This window comes from Mercenaria mercenaria, chromosome 9 (genome assembly GCF_021730395.1).
Source record: "Mercenaria mercenaria strain notata chromosome 9, MADL_Memer_1, whole genome shotgun sequence".
NCBI classification, from domain to species: Eukaryota; Metazoa; Mollusca; class Bivalvia; order Venerida; family Veneridae; genus Mercenaria; species Mercenaria mercenaria.
This window is the reverse complement of record NC_069369.1, coordinates 81,476,864-81,490,013: the sequence shown is the minus strand read 5'-3', so window position 1 is coordinate 81,490,013 and position 13,150 is coordinate 81,476,864. Positions and strand designations below refer to the sequence as shown.

Genomic DNA, 13,150 nt, shown 5'->3' with positions numbered 1-13,150 from the left:
GTGCCTAAAAAATTCTTTCAGGGGGATGGGCCTCCCTCCAATAAAGGCAGACGTTGCCTTGCACCCTTTGCTGTGGGTTTCTTTTTTAAAACCGTTTAAAAACGGAAGGTTTAGGGAACGCCCCGGGGGGGGCGAGGTGGCGTCCCCCGAGTTTTCTGGAGATATTTCTTCATGCTGGGGGATTTGATGAAACTCACAATTGTTCCCACTCATGAGACAGAGTGTCATGTGCAAAAAAGGTACTAGGTCTAAGGTCAAGGTCCAAATTACAGGTCAAAGGCAAATTCAAAATGCTTTGTGGAGAATCTTCTTTAAGGTGGAGGGTTTTGGTGTAATTTACAAAATTGTTCACCTCATAGAGGGTGTCTTCACAAGAACCAGGTCCCTAGGGTTTAAAATATTTTTTTTATTAGGTAGACTTCGATAACGGCTTAGAGGAAATTTGCTGAGAGAGAAAAGTGAAAAAATAAAAAGTTTGAAAAATGTCATTTTAAAATTAGAAGGGTTATCTTTGGTTCCTGACAAAGGTTCCTCATAGGGGAAATTAAACTGTCCATAGGTTGTTTATTTTTCGTATGTAGTGTACTCCTGTTTTTTTAGGCTAGTAGTACTTTTTTCTAATTTTTTTGGAGTGGTATTAAAAATTTTTTTGTGATATTGTGGCAAAAAATTATTGTCATACAACCTCTTTAAATTGTTAGAATTTAGTCCCCTTAAATGTGTTTTTCCCCTTTCCAGAAACTTCTCCCGAAATTTTTTTATAAATGAATAGTATAATGTACAAGGCTTTTCAAGAAGTTTTTCCCAAAATCAATGGGAATCGGCCTGTCTTTTTGCTTCAAGCTATCCCTATAATCTAGATTTCTAATAGCTCCCTTTTCTTTTTTTTAGGGGCCGTAAGTAATTGTACTTTTTTAAACCAAAAAAATATTCCTTAAAATTTTTCTCAAATTGTATTTTTTCTATTTTCTTGTTTATTTTTAAGTTTTTGGGGTTTTTTAAATGGGTTCTGTGGAGTTTTGTTGGCAGCCAGAAAAAAAAGCTGGAACACCAAATAAGAGAAAAGAGTATGTAAGAAAATAGAAGCGGGTCAAGGGGATTATTCGTTTTGATTGGAGTGGGGATAGGAGAGATTTTGTGGGGATGTTGATCGGCCCCCGTGGAAACATATACTGTCTTGTTTAATATTTCTCCCGTATGATAGTCAGGAAAAATAGGGGCCCCAAAAATTTTTTCAAAAACATATTCGAATTTTTCTGGTTACTGAAAGTTATATTTGCATAAAGGAAAAAAAAAAACACAGCATCAATGTTAAACTAAAAAATTTTTTTAACAGATACATTGTACAAGGAATTTATAAGAGTCCATTTCACATTGGGATTTTTACTTTTTTTAAACTTTGCAGAACTGTTGTTATTATGAAAAAAGTCAGTTTAATTTTTTTGTCTGTGTCGTTAAAAATAACTTAAAAAGCAATGCTTTTTCAATGGAACTTTGGTGCTGGCTGCATGCAGTAGGGGCTTAGAAAACTTCTTAATAGCAAAATGATTGTAATAGCAATCTGATTGTACGTATGTTTTCTTAAATTTGTTAAGGGGTTGGTTGTAAAGCATGTGACCTTGACTGGTAACAGTTCTTTGGAATAAGCGCATCAAAAAAGTTCAGGGAAAAATTTTAAATTTTTTCCCCGGTTTATCATAATCTAATCAGTTGCTGTCAAAGTTTTGAATCCCCTGAAAATACCAGTTCCATAGTTATGTTGAAAAATTTTTGGGAATACTTGACTTTTCATTGAGTGGTATAAATTCCATAACAAAATCCAATTAACAAATGAAATTAGCATCAGGGAAATGTCAGAACTTGGTACTGGGGTCTTTGAAGTAAGTAGAACTGTTGTACGAGTGACATGGTTCAGTCATATATTTCAGGAAATGCACAGCAACATTTAAAAGGGTGAGGGGGGAGGGGGGGGGGGGGTACAAAAAAATAAAGCTAGTCTTTAAATAAAAGGGTTTGATGAAGGCTTTTTGAATGTAATCCTGAATTTTTTTTGGATCCGGACCATTTGTAGTTTATCGTACAGATTGGGGATTTGTTTGGGGGCCCGATAGAAATTTCATTTTCCAGTCAGTACATTTTTGATATCTCGTAAGTATACACAAGTTAGGTTATTCTTGCATTGATTTGGTGTTTTCAAAAAAACATGACCTTTTACCTTTCCTTTCCGAAAAAAAAACCCGACTTTTCTGCTCGTATTCATTTAAATGATTTCTACAGACTAATTTAGTTTCCCAGTTTTTTATAAGCATTTTTCTCTTTTTAAGTAAGCAGTTTAAGTACTGAAAAAAAAACCTTTGTCTGGGAAATTTATGGAAGGGTTTTGTTAAAATAAAAAAAACCTCAGTTATTTATGAGTTTTGTTTTGCCTTTGGTTAAATTTTTCTTTTCTTCTGATTTTGATTGTTGTTTCTTTTGGGGTTTTTTTTTTTTTTCAAAAAAGGGGTCCCCAAAAACATTTAAAATAAAAACTTTTTATTTTGCAAAAAATATAAAGCGACTTAATGGGAATAATACATTTAAAATTTTTTGCAAATTTTTTGAGCTTGTATGGTGGCTGTTTCCATATCATAATTTTACAGTGTGGGACATTTTTTCAAAAATTTTAGGATCATGAAGTGTTTTAAACCTAAATCCCTAATTTGACTTGGTAAACAGGGGTGCTTTATCATAAAATTAGGTTTTGGGGGGTGAAAAACCTTAATTTTTTTTTGAAATGCCTCTGTGGTTAACAAGGATAAACTTCTTAAGGATTTAAGGGACTGGGCCAAAAAGACCCAGTCTGTGCCATACTGCACGTATCCTCAAGCACGTGCTGTTGTATTTTTGGGTTTCCCCCCCGCACAATCAAGGGATCGAATTTAGCGGTTGAACTCGCGAAATTTTAAGTAAAAAAAAAAATGTGAGTAGAAAATATGGTCTGAAAATTTCGCGATCACATTAAAAACGTGGAATTCCTCAACCTTCCTTTCTCTTTAAAACCTCCTTAGGGTGTTAATTTTGATTCACATGACCACTTTTAGAGCTTTTTCGCTTTTAAAAAATTAAAATTTTTGGGTATAAAGTAAGCGTCTAGACAAAATTTGTTTTATTTTGGTAGTTTATTTGCAAAGTTTTGGGGAAAAGGAGAGGAAAAAAAAACAAGTTTTTTGTGTAAAAAAGGGCCCCGGGGACCGAAAATGCTAGCAAAATAGGGGCAGTGATGAAAAATCTAAAATTCCGAAATGTCCAAAGATCATTGAGACTTGGTTATACTACTTTTTAAACCAAAAATCCCGGCTTGCCCCGAACATGAAATGAAAAGTTAGAAAAATTAAACCCAACCACCACCCTGAAATTTATGAAAACCCAAAAAACAACAAAAAAAATTAATTTAAAATTTTGCATAAAAAGTTTTAAAAAATTTTTAGTGAACCCATCTTTTGCTAGTGGGAAAAAAAATTAAATTCATCCCTGAGTATCTCCTTGCCCTGTGTTCTTCTAAAAACTTATGGCACTGTACCAAAATGCCTTCGTACTGAGTTGCTTTTTGAATTACTTACCCCTGCCCCCTTTTTTGGGGGTGAATTCTTCATGAAGGCCATTATTTACCCCAGGGGTTGTTCTAACCCGGTGCCCTCTATGTAATAAAGTTCGGGGAATTAGGTTTCCCCCCTTATCAAAAGTGGTATGCCCTTGGCCTACCTGTGGGTTTTAATTTTTAAAAAAAATAAAAAACTAAGCCAAGATTTCTGGCCATGCATAATTGTATGAAAAAAGTTGAAGAATGTTTACATAAGAAATCGTATCAAATAATCTCATTTTATGTGTTCATATATGCAAATTGGATTGAAAGGGAGGGAAAGAGGTTGAATGTTTGCTTTATGTTTTAGTCATTTTCCTTGGTCAATTTCTAGACTGGCTTTGGTTAGAAGTTATCCAGTCAATGAATTTAGAATTGTGAGAATATAGATTGTCCCACTAACACCAGGAGCGTGTTACAATCTTAACCCTTGGTACATGCATGGCAGGTCTATGGTTGCTAATTATTGATGATATGCTGTTAGTCATATCTCTCTATCTCCGCTGAGCTGGCATTGTATAACCATACATTCAGTCAAGTGATGGATCTATAGCAGGATACTTCTGTTTCTCCACCAAAGTTTGAAACAAAAACATGGAATTTTAGGTTGTAGAGATTATTGGATGTGTACTTTTTTCGTTTTCATTGATTATTCTGTGAATCATCACTTGATTGAAATTTTCGGAATATTTTGACCTTGGAATAGTGTGGCACTTGTCTGGAGACATTGTGAACAGGATTTTATTGAGCTCTTCATGTTGAAGGATTTTATTTTATAACACTTTAAAAGAAAGAAAAGAATAATTACTGTTTAAGGTAAGGTTTAATTTATTTATAGATTTTGCAAATTAATATAAAAATTGTATTTGATGCTATTAGTATAGGGGAAGTCCTTATAAATGTTTTTGACTTGTAATGTTACCAGTTCTGTCATGTACAACAATAAGTGCCCTGTCTGACAGGAGATTATAAACTGGTAATCCCAGCAGGGTCTGTAGGTGTAGTCAGTTGGCTTAAGTGTTGTTTTGCAACAGTTGTGTTGTTGCATATATTTTGGAGCTGAAAGGAATGGTAAAAGAGTTTCATTGCTGAGTCTAAACAGAAAAGCTTTTATCTTTACATTATGATTAATGAGCCACTTCATTTTTACATAGGCAAAAAAAAACATGAACATTATACTGCAGTGGGAAAAGATTTTATTCCTCCAAATTTTACACAAACACTTATTTCCTTGTTTTTTGTTTGTGTATCAGCAAAAAGGAAGTTCTTATCATTTAATGTACTTTTCTGTGTTAGTTTTGAAAGCTGGATTATTTCCTAACCTTGTAAAAAGTTTGATTTGCTTGAACCAGAGGAAGATTGGACAAGTTTATAAGTCAAAACTTTGAAGGTCTTTAGGTTAAATAAAGGGTTTTGAATAGTGCATAGTTGAATAGTTCCACAGACAATGTGCAGTAAAGATAGACACCTTACATTGCAGATAATTGGAACATCCCTCTCTAAGGTTCAATACATGATGGCTTTCTAAGTGTGCATGGGCTGCACATGTGACCCAAGTGTTTTTGTGCTTTTACAGGTATAATTTTTATGATATTGTGCTGATCAGGAGTAATAGTTGGTTATATTTCACAACACCTATTTTGTGATATCTATTACCTCCCTTTATAAAGCCTCTGTTGCTGATTAGTCAAGGTCACATACTTCAAACATGCCAGTGTGCTGTGGGTTTGAAATCTCGCTAGGGGTGTAGAATGCCTTCATTTAAGAAAGCTATAGAGCTGGCCTTTAGGAGGTATGCATGTCTATCCAAGTGCCTGCCAGTGCCTGAAATAATGCATGAAGGGACACCTGGGGTTTTCCTACACTGTTAATGCCTCGTTCACATTTGGTCTAAGATGCATCTGCGGAGCCTGTAGACTGCCCGTATTCTCCTTTCTTTTCGGAGGCAGGAGGCAGCAGTGTGATTTTCGTACGGATTCTCGGGCTCCGCAGCCTGTACAATCTTGTTTAGCCAAAAGTTATACAAATTTGATAAAATCGTAAGCCCGTAAACATGTCGCAGGTGGCACTGCACAGTCCCCTTACGGGCATCGTTAGTACTATAATATAATAGTAGGCCGCGCTAATCGTGCAGACAACGTACGGAGATTGTAGACTCGTGGGACCTTCGCACGGCCCTCGCACAGCAGCCGCAAGGTTGCCGCTCTCTGCCCGTGCAGTACCTGTGAAATTGCACGGATTTTGAGTAATCATCAAGCGACAACCCTACAGAGGCTGCACCATTGCCATGCCGGGGCCTTGATATGGCCAAAACAGCCTCTGCACGGAAACCATACGGGCGTCGTACGATTTCCTTGGGAAACTTGCGATGACAGCATGGCAACTGCACTGAAATTGCACGATTTCTGTATAATCTCCGCACAGCATCCATACGGATTTCTCTCAGCCTTTCCTCGAGAGCCTGTACCAAAATTTAACCAGAAATAGGAAGTTTAAATCTAAACCCCTATGATATAACCAGCAGTTGCGGGTAAGAAGATGTTGGATGGATGGAGCAGGAGACCAGGAAGGGACTGGCATTGTTGTAAAGGGAGTTTAGGGTAGGCAACAAGAAGGGAACCAATATTGTGGCGGAAACTGTAATTGTAGATTGATGGTTACATTACAGTAAAAGGATGAGAGAGAGTCATAGGGATGGGTGGAGTAGACAAGAATGTGGGGATGAACAGGGTTCTCAGAAACGCCGAAACAGGCATCCCACATATGCAGAATTAGTCCCTGTATATGCTTATTTAAAATGAAGCTTGGGAGTCACCGAACGCAAGTTTCCACAGTGGGATGCCAGCTTTAACTCAAAGGGAAGCAATATTAGTAGGCAGAGTCACAAGCTTGTCAGCGTTGCTGTTTGCACTACAATGTGAGACATGACAGCATGTATGTGATCTACACAATTAATGTCATTGTTAGCGTGTTTGCCGAGGTGACAGTCTCTTGATTGTAAAAGTGTTTGAAGTAACTTCGATTGTTTTCTCTATTCAGAATTGAAGAACATTTTAGAAAAAGTGATTGCTAGTCTTAATTATGAATCTTCCAGTAATTTTAAGATGCTGTTGATGTAGTCTTACCATGATTATTTCGCTGTAGAATTGCAGAGTTCTTTTCAAATTTTGTTACAATGCCGCTTAAGTCTATCCGTCAGACTAGTTAGGACTGCAACTTGTGCCAGGACTGCAACGAGAACCCTTGATGGACATTATGAATGGAATTCTTTTGTATTATGTATCAGTTGACATTCCAGTGACTCATTGTATATCATACAGAGGAATTAAACAGTTGTTCACTACATGTACAGTACAATGCTATGGTGAAAATATTTATTTATTTTTGATGACTGTTGAAATTATATTGGCACCTGGTATTTATGATATGTAGCATATAATATACACAGTAAAACTTGGCAATCAAACATTTTGGTGTCCTCATTATCCCTGTTGGAAAGGTGAAATTTTATACTGTAAATATATGTAACCTTATTCTGTTCGTTTTTACAATTTTTATGCCCCCAAAGGGAGGCATATTAGTTTTCAACTGTCCGTCAGTTAGTTTGTTCGTTCGTTCGCCACAACGTTAACTATTTGCATGAAGGCACTTTACTCGTGAACCACTGCACCCAGGACCTTCAAACTTCACATGCTGATAGTACTTATTGAGTACACGACCCCTACAGACTTTGGGGTCACCAGGTCAAAGGTCAAGGTGCTGCCGGGGTGTGGGGGAGGGGGGGCATTTGTCATTATTAGTGACAGCTCTTGTTTGTAATAGCTTCCAACAGTATCAGCAATATTTATAAGTGGTCACATATCCTGATTTACTTCCAAATTTTATACTTACATGTACATATTAACATAGTGGTTGCCTTTTGACTTCAAATTACTTGACCATAGTTCTCGCTGAATGTCTTTGTCAAAACTTTCAATATTTGAGTTCTTTTGCACACCTTTGCCTTCCCAGATGGTGCCAGAACTAGGACAAAAGACAGATATATTGGAAGTCATAGTTATCCCTTACCCTGCTTAATTTCTATAATGAACTTGTCCATCTTTCAATTTGGACGGTACCATTAACTGTTAAAAGGGGTGCATACTAAAAAAGATACTGACTGAATTGCAAACAGTGCAGGTCATGATCAGACTGCACGGATGTGCAGGCTGATAATGATCTGCACTGGTTCCAAAGGCCGAATCAGTCATGTCCAGCATGATAAGGGTTATTTTAGTAGAAATTGCAAGAGCGTTCTCCAATTTATATTTTCATTTTGCTGAAGCATCACTATACCAGTAGAAATCACCACCCAGAGTTGGTGGTTTTAACTTAGCCTCTTGGGGCAACCCTGTTGAGTCTGGCCTTAAGTCTCAAATTCAGCGTCTGGTTGTTTTGTTTGTACAACTTCAAAATATTCTCAGTATTAAATTTTTAACTGGTGAAGATGATTGGAAAGATTTATTTTGCGTAAATGTTTAGAGATATCATCTTAAATGGTCTATAATTTAATCAGGACTTAAGTAATAATATTTTTATTAAAGTAAGGGTGAAAAACGCTGTATGTTGTTGAAGCAGTGGATCTATTTTCTCACTAGGTGTAGATGATTCTGTGTTAGTTACCAGATAATTCTGTTACCTGTATAAATGTTTGATATGTACCAACACAGGTGTTGGCGGGCACATGATAGATGTTTTACACATTCCTATCTTAGTTTGTGTTTACCAAATCAATATAGGAAAGCACATTAATTTTATTATATGCATAAAACATTTACATGTAACTTTTCCTGGTGATACAGGCATTAATGGGTAGATATTAAAAGAGAGATATACAGATATTTTTTCAGATGTACATTATATTTGAATCATAGTACCCGGTTCATATTATGCCTTTAATCGAGAAAAAAATTGATAAGTGTTGTGCCGATAAATAGTCATGAAAATTAATTTCTTGAATGAATATTTTTTTATCCAATCCTCCTTTCAGGTTAGAAGTTATTAAATGCCTCTGCTACTATTTTCTATGTAACAATAACAAATTAATACATGTTTTAATCAGTACTGTATATTGGTAAGAACTACATTTGCTTGGACCACAGAGGCATATCCAGCAAATTTTAACTGCTCGAACAAGTGTTTATGAACAATTTGAAATGATTCATTCATTTCATGAGGTTGTATAAGTTACCTTTCTCAGAAAAATGTCTGAATGTTTACTTCCAGATAAGATAAATGTTTATGTGTAAAGAGAATTCAAAAGTTTGAAAGTGCAAAAGATTCAGAGTTGTCTTGTTATACAGTTATAATTAAATACAGCAAGCTGCACACTTTGCCCAGTGATATAGTACATCCAAGTTTTTGTCCCATGCAAGACAGTAGGTTTACAATCAATATTTCGCCTGCACCTCTTTTTCATGTTAGAAAGTTATCAGTTGCTTGTGGAGAAGATGTTTATCAGTCTACTGACATGTAATTGAAATATTTGTTGTTGAAAAATGTTGAAACCACATTAAAAAAAAACACACACACAAACACAGAGTCAAAATTAATGATATTTATATATGTGGGTATAATTTTACAGGTATAAAGAAAGATACACACAACAAGGTGTTCAGCATTCCACAGTGTAGAGTGGATCTCTTATCTTATCCAGCCCACTTGACATGTAGCTATAATTTCATATCTGGTAGATTTGACCCTATAGTCTTACCACATTTTTTTTGTACAAACAATACATTTCTAGTTCAAGTTTTCTATGTTGATTATGAAAAGATTTTTTGGCTTGATAATTGGCATGTGATTAAAAGGGTCATAATGCATTGGGTTTTGATCTGGGTGCCACATTTTTTGTTGTGAACATAAAATAGGTTAATTTCTTGATATTTCCTATTTTCAGTAATTGTTGTCATGGGTTTCAGTATTTTGATTAATTTATTGAAAGTTTTATTAATCACTTTTTGTTTATTATCTCCCTTTATGGCTCATACAAGAAAAGTAGTGCCATTCTAGCCATGTAGTTTTGCACATTTAGTATTTGTATTTGATTTATCAGTTTTTAATATAAAATTAAAGACGCTGTAGAACAGTCCCTCTTTGTTGTGGGCTCTAGTCTCATCTTTGGTCTGATTCTTAAATGTGAGGAAGCTATCCAGTCTGCTTGCAGAATGCCATGGTTCCACCAATGATCAATGAACTTGGATGTTCTTTTCACTTTCTTCTAGAGTGACACCCAGTATTAGTTAATTTACACAGTAATGGAGACAGTTGAAATTGTTTTTTGTCTAAATGCTGTGGATCACTTGAGGCACTTCAAAAATAATTATCCACTCAGAAACATACAGCATAATAACTATTCTCACAAAATTCTTCAGGATTATCTTTGGGGAACATTTGCATGCACTTGTTCATTCATAACAGATAGGAAAAGTCCCGAGAGGTCTCCTCTCCAGTATCTTCATGTTATTTTTGGAGAGTGGAGAGAATTATTAACTGATATATTAGAGATAAACTCATACATATATTCATCATATATTCATATTGCTGACCCCCTGTGATAGGAATGTAAGTTGAGAGAAGAAAAAAAGCTTTCCAGCATACAGGATTTAATAATATTAAATGTGTATTCAGTTGTGTTATTCACTTAAACTGTTACATCTTTACAAATTAAATTCTGAATATTTAAAGTAACTATGCTGAATAATGCACAGACATAATGTAAAATTACATAATGCTTGTTGTAAATTTTCTTTAGCTAATATTTTTTCTGCCGGATGTTAATTGAGACTGTAAAGTGTCTGAGCATAAGGAAATTAGTAGTTTAGTTGGTTAAGTGTTTCTAATTGGATATACATTTGATAATTCTAGTGTCATAATTTACAGTAACTTGATAATTTGTGCACTAATGTTTGTGTTGGATTTACAGTATTCAAGAGATAGTCAAGTTTAATATCTCTCAAGTATTTGTCAAGGTCAACAAGAGGGCAGAGGAAAGTTTAAAAAGGTTTGAGTATATTGCTTATTATGTTTATAATACAATTAAGCTGATTTAAGTGATCAAAGAGTATTGTTAGGCCTACCTCTTGTCGTTCGTTGATGGTAGGTTTGGTATCAGTTCTAAAGATCAGGATTGTTGACTGTTTACATTTGTTGTTCAGGGGTGTATGGTTCGAGCCTCTGACAAATCAAGGTTAGAACTTTTTTGTGTGAGGAAGTTACCTGGCTGAGTTAAAGAAGGCCTGTACCGAAGTGCTGCATATGGGCGAAAAGATATGCAGAGGAATCTTTCCAACCTACATTTAATTAAATCATTTGGCCGTCACCTTGAACCAAACAGAACAAATCGAAAAGAATCGTCGATGAAATTTTATACTGCAGTTTTGTATTAAAAAGGATACATGTTCAATCACTCCTTCCCACATTTGTCAGCAGAAAGAGAAAAAGGTTTGATGCACAAAGAGTGATGACAGGTTGATGACTTTCTGAACTGTAATTTTCTTTTCATTCACCTTGTCATTAAATCGTTTATCATTAACTGTTCATTTTATTGCCCTAAAGATATTTTTTAAATTCTTTCGATCTTCATTTAATTTCAGCATTTCAAATTGTTTGTTTAAAAGGATGTGGTTAATGTTGCTGACTTCAAATCACTTGCCCCTCATTGATGTAGGTTTAAAACCTCTCTTGGCTTGCAGGATTCTTCAAGCGAGGAACCCATTCAACTGGCTTACGAGTGTTTGTAGTTCTACCCAGGTGCCTACCGTACCAGAAATAATGCCCAGAGGAGCACCAAGGTCTTCTTTCACCATCAGAAGCTGAAAAAGTCCCACTCATGTATAATTTAAATAAATGCTGGGTATCAGACTGTGGAATGTGTGGGTGGGAGGCAGGGGTGCAAACCTTCTATGACTTTGTTTTTCTTTTGGTCTTTGCTACTTCAGTAACAACTTCCAACTTCGTTTGTCTTAATGTTGATGCTATTTTGAAATAATTACTCTCCAACTGAATTTCACGTATATTATATAATTATGCGCACGCATAATTCGTAAGTTAAGTAGATGTTTAATGCCTAAGAGTACATTATACACATGGGCCGGATGGTTGCGGTTACATCAATCATGTGACATTACATTCCCCTGCTACATGCACTGTGTAATATAGTGATGTATACTTTATGCATGATTTTAAAGGTATTGTTATTATATGTGTGCGTATGACATTTGTACGGTCTTATTGTCAACCATAAACAAACATAACCCTTACAATTATAATAATGCTTAAGGCATGGAAAGTAATGGTTTGCTATACAGTCAGTTTTGTATTGCAGTAATTTCAGTTGATCATAATTAATATTATAACTATATTATGACTAATTGTGGAAAGTGACTGTTCTTTTGATCTTTTTTTGAGATTATTTCATTTGTTATCTTGTTTTTTTTAGCTCACCAGTCACAAAGTGACAAGGTGAGCTTTTGTAATTGTGTGGCGTCCGTCGTCCGTCCGTCCGTAAACTTTTGCTTGTGACCACTCTAGAGGTCATATTTTTCATGGGATCTTTATGAAAGTTGGTCAGAATGTTCATCTTGATGATATCTAGGTCAGATTCGAAACAAGGTCACGTGCGGTCCAAAACTAGGTCAGTAGGTCTAAAAATAGAAAAACCTTGTGACCTCCCTAGAGGCCATATTTTTCAATGGATCTTCATGAAAATTGGTCAGAATGTTCATCTTGATGATATCTAGGTGAAATTCGAAACTGGGTCATGTGCAGTCAAAAACTAGGTCAGTAGGTCTAAAAATAGAAAATCCTTGTGACCTCTCTAGAGGCCATATTTTTCAATGGATTTTCATGAAAATTGGTCAGAATGTTCACCTTGATGATATCTAGGTCAAGTTTAAAACGGGTCACGTGCGGTCCAAAACTAGGTCAGTAGGTCTAAAAATAGAAAAACCTTGTGACCTCTCTAGAGGCCATATTTTTCAATGGATCTTCATGAAAGTTGGTCTGAGTGTTCACTTTGATGATATCTAGGTCAGGTTTGAAAGTGGGTCACATGCGGTCAAAAACTAGGTCAGTAGGTTTAAAAATAGAAAAACCTTGTGACCTCTCTAGAGACCATATTTCTCAATGGATCTTCATGAAGATTGGTCAGAATGTTCACCTTGATGATATCTAGGTCAAGTTCAAAAGTGGGTCACGTGCGCTCAAAAACTAGGTCAGTAGGTTTAAAAATAGAAAAACCTTGTGACCTCTCTAGATGCCATATTTTTCAATGGATCTTCATGAAGATTGGTCAGAATGTTCACCTTGATGATATCTAGGTCAAGTTCGAAACTGGGTCACGTGCCTTCAAAAACTAGGTCATTAGGTCAAATAATAGAAAAATGTTCTGACCTCGCTAGAGGCCATATTTTTCAATGGATCTTCATGAAAATTGGTCAGAATTTTTATCTCGATGATATCTAGGTCAAGATCAAAACTGGGTCACATGAG

At 35.6% G+C, this 13,150-nt stretch overlaps 1 protein-coding gene across 17 annotated transcripts in view; it reads left to right on the top strand.

Annotated features, from left to right (window-relative positions):
- The first annotated feature begins 4,157 nt into the window (after nt 1-4,157).
- Nucleotides 4,158-13,150, top strand: part of LOC123547589 (gamma-adducin-like) — a 70,667-nt gene continuing 61,674 nt past the window's right edge. For 7 of the 17 annotated variants that reach the window (XM_053551875.1, XM_053551874.1, XM_053551872.1 and 4 more), the window contains exon 1: nt 4,162-4,435. The gene's annotated coding sequence lies outside the window, so the exon portion shown is untranslated. Of the gene's footprint in view, nt 4,436-10,510; nt 10,662-13,150 lie in introns of those variants that run through there. The other 10 variants (XM_053551867.1, XM_053551868.1, XM_053551864.1 and 7 more) reach the window with 5 other exon arrangements.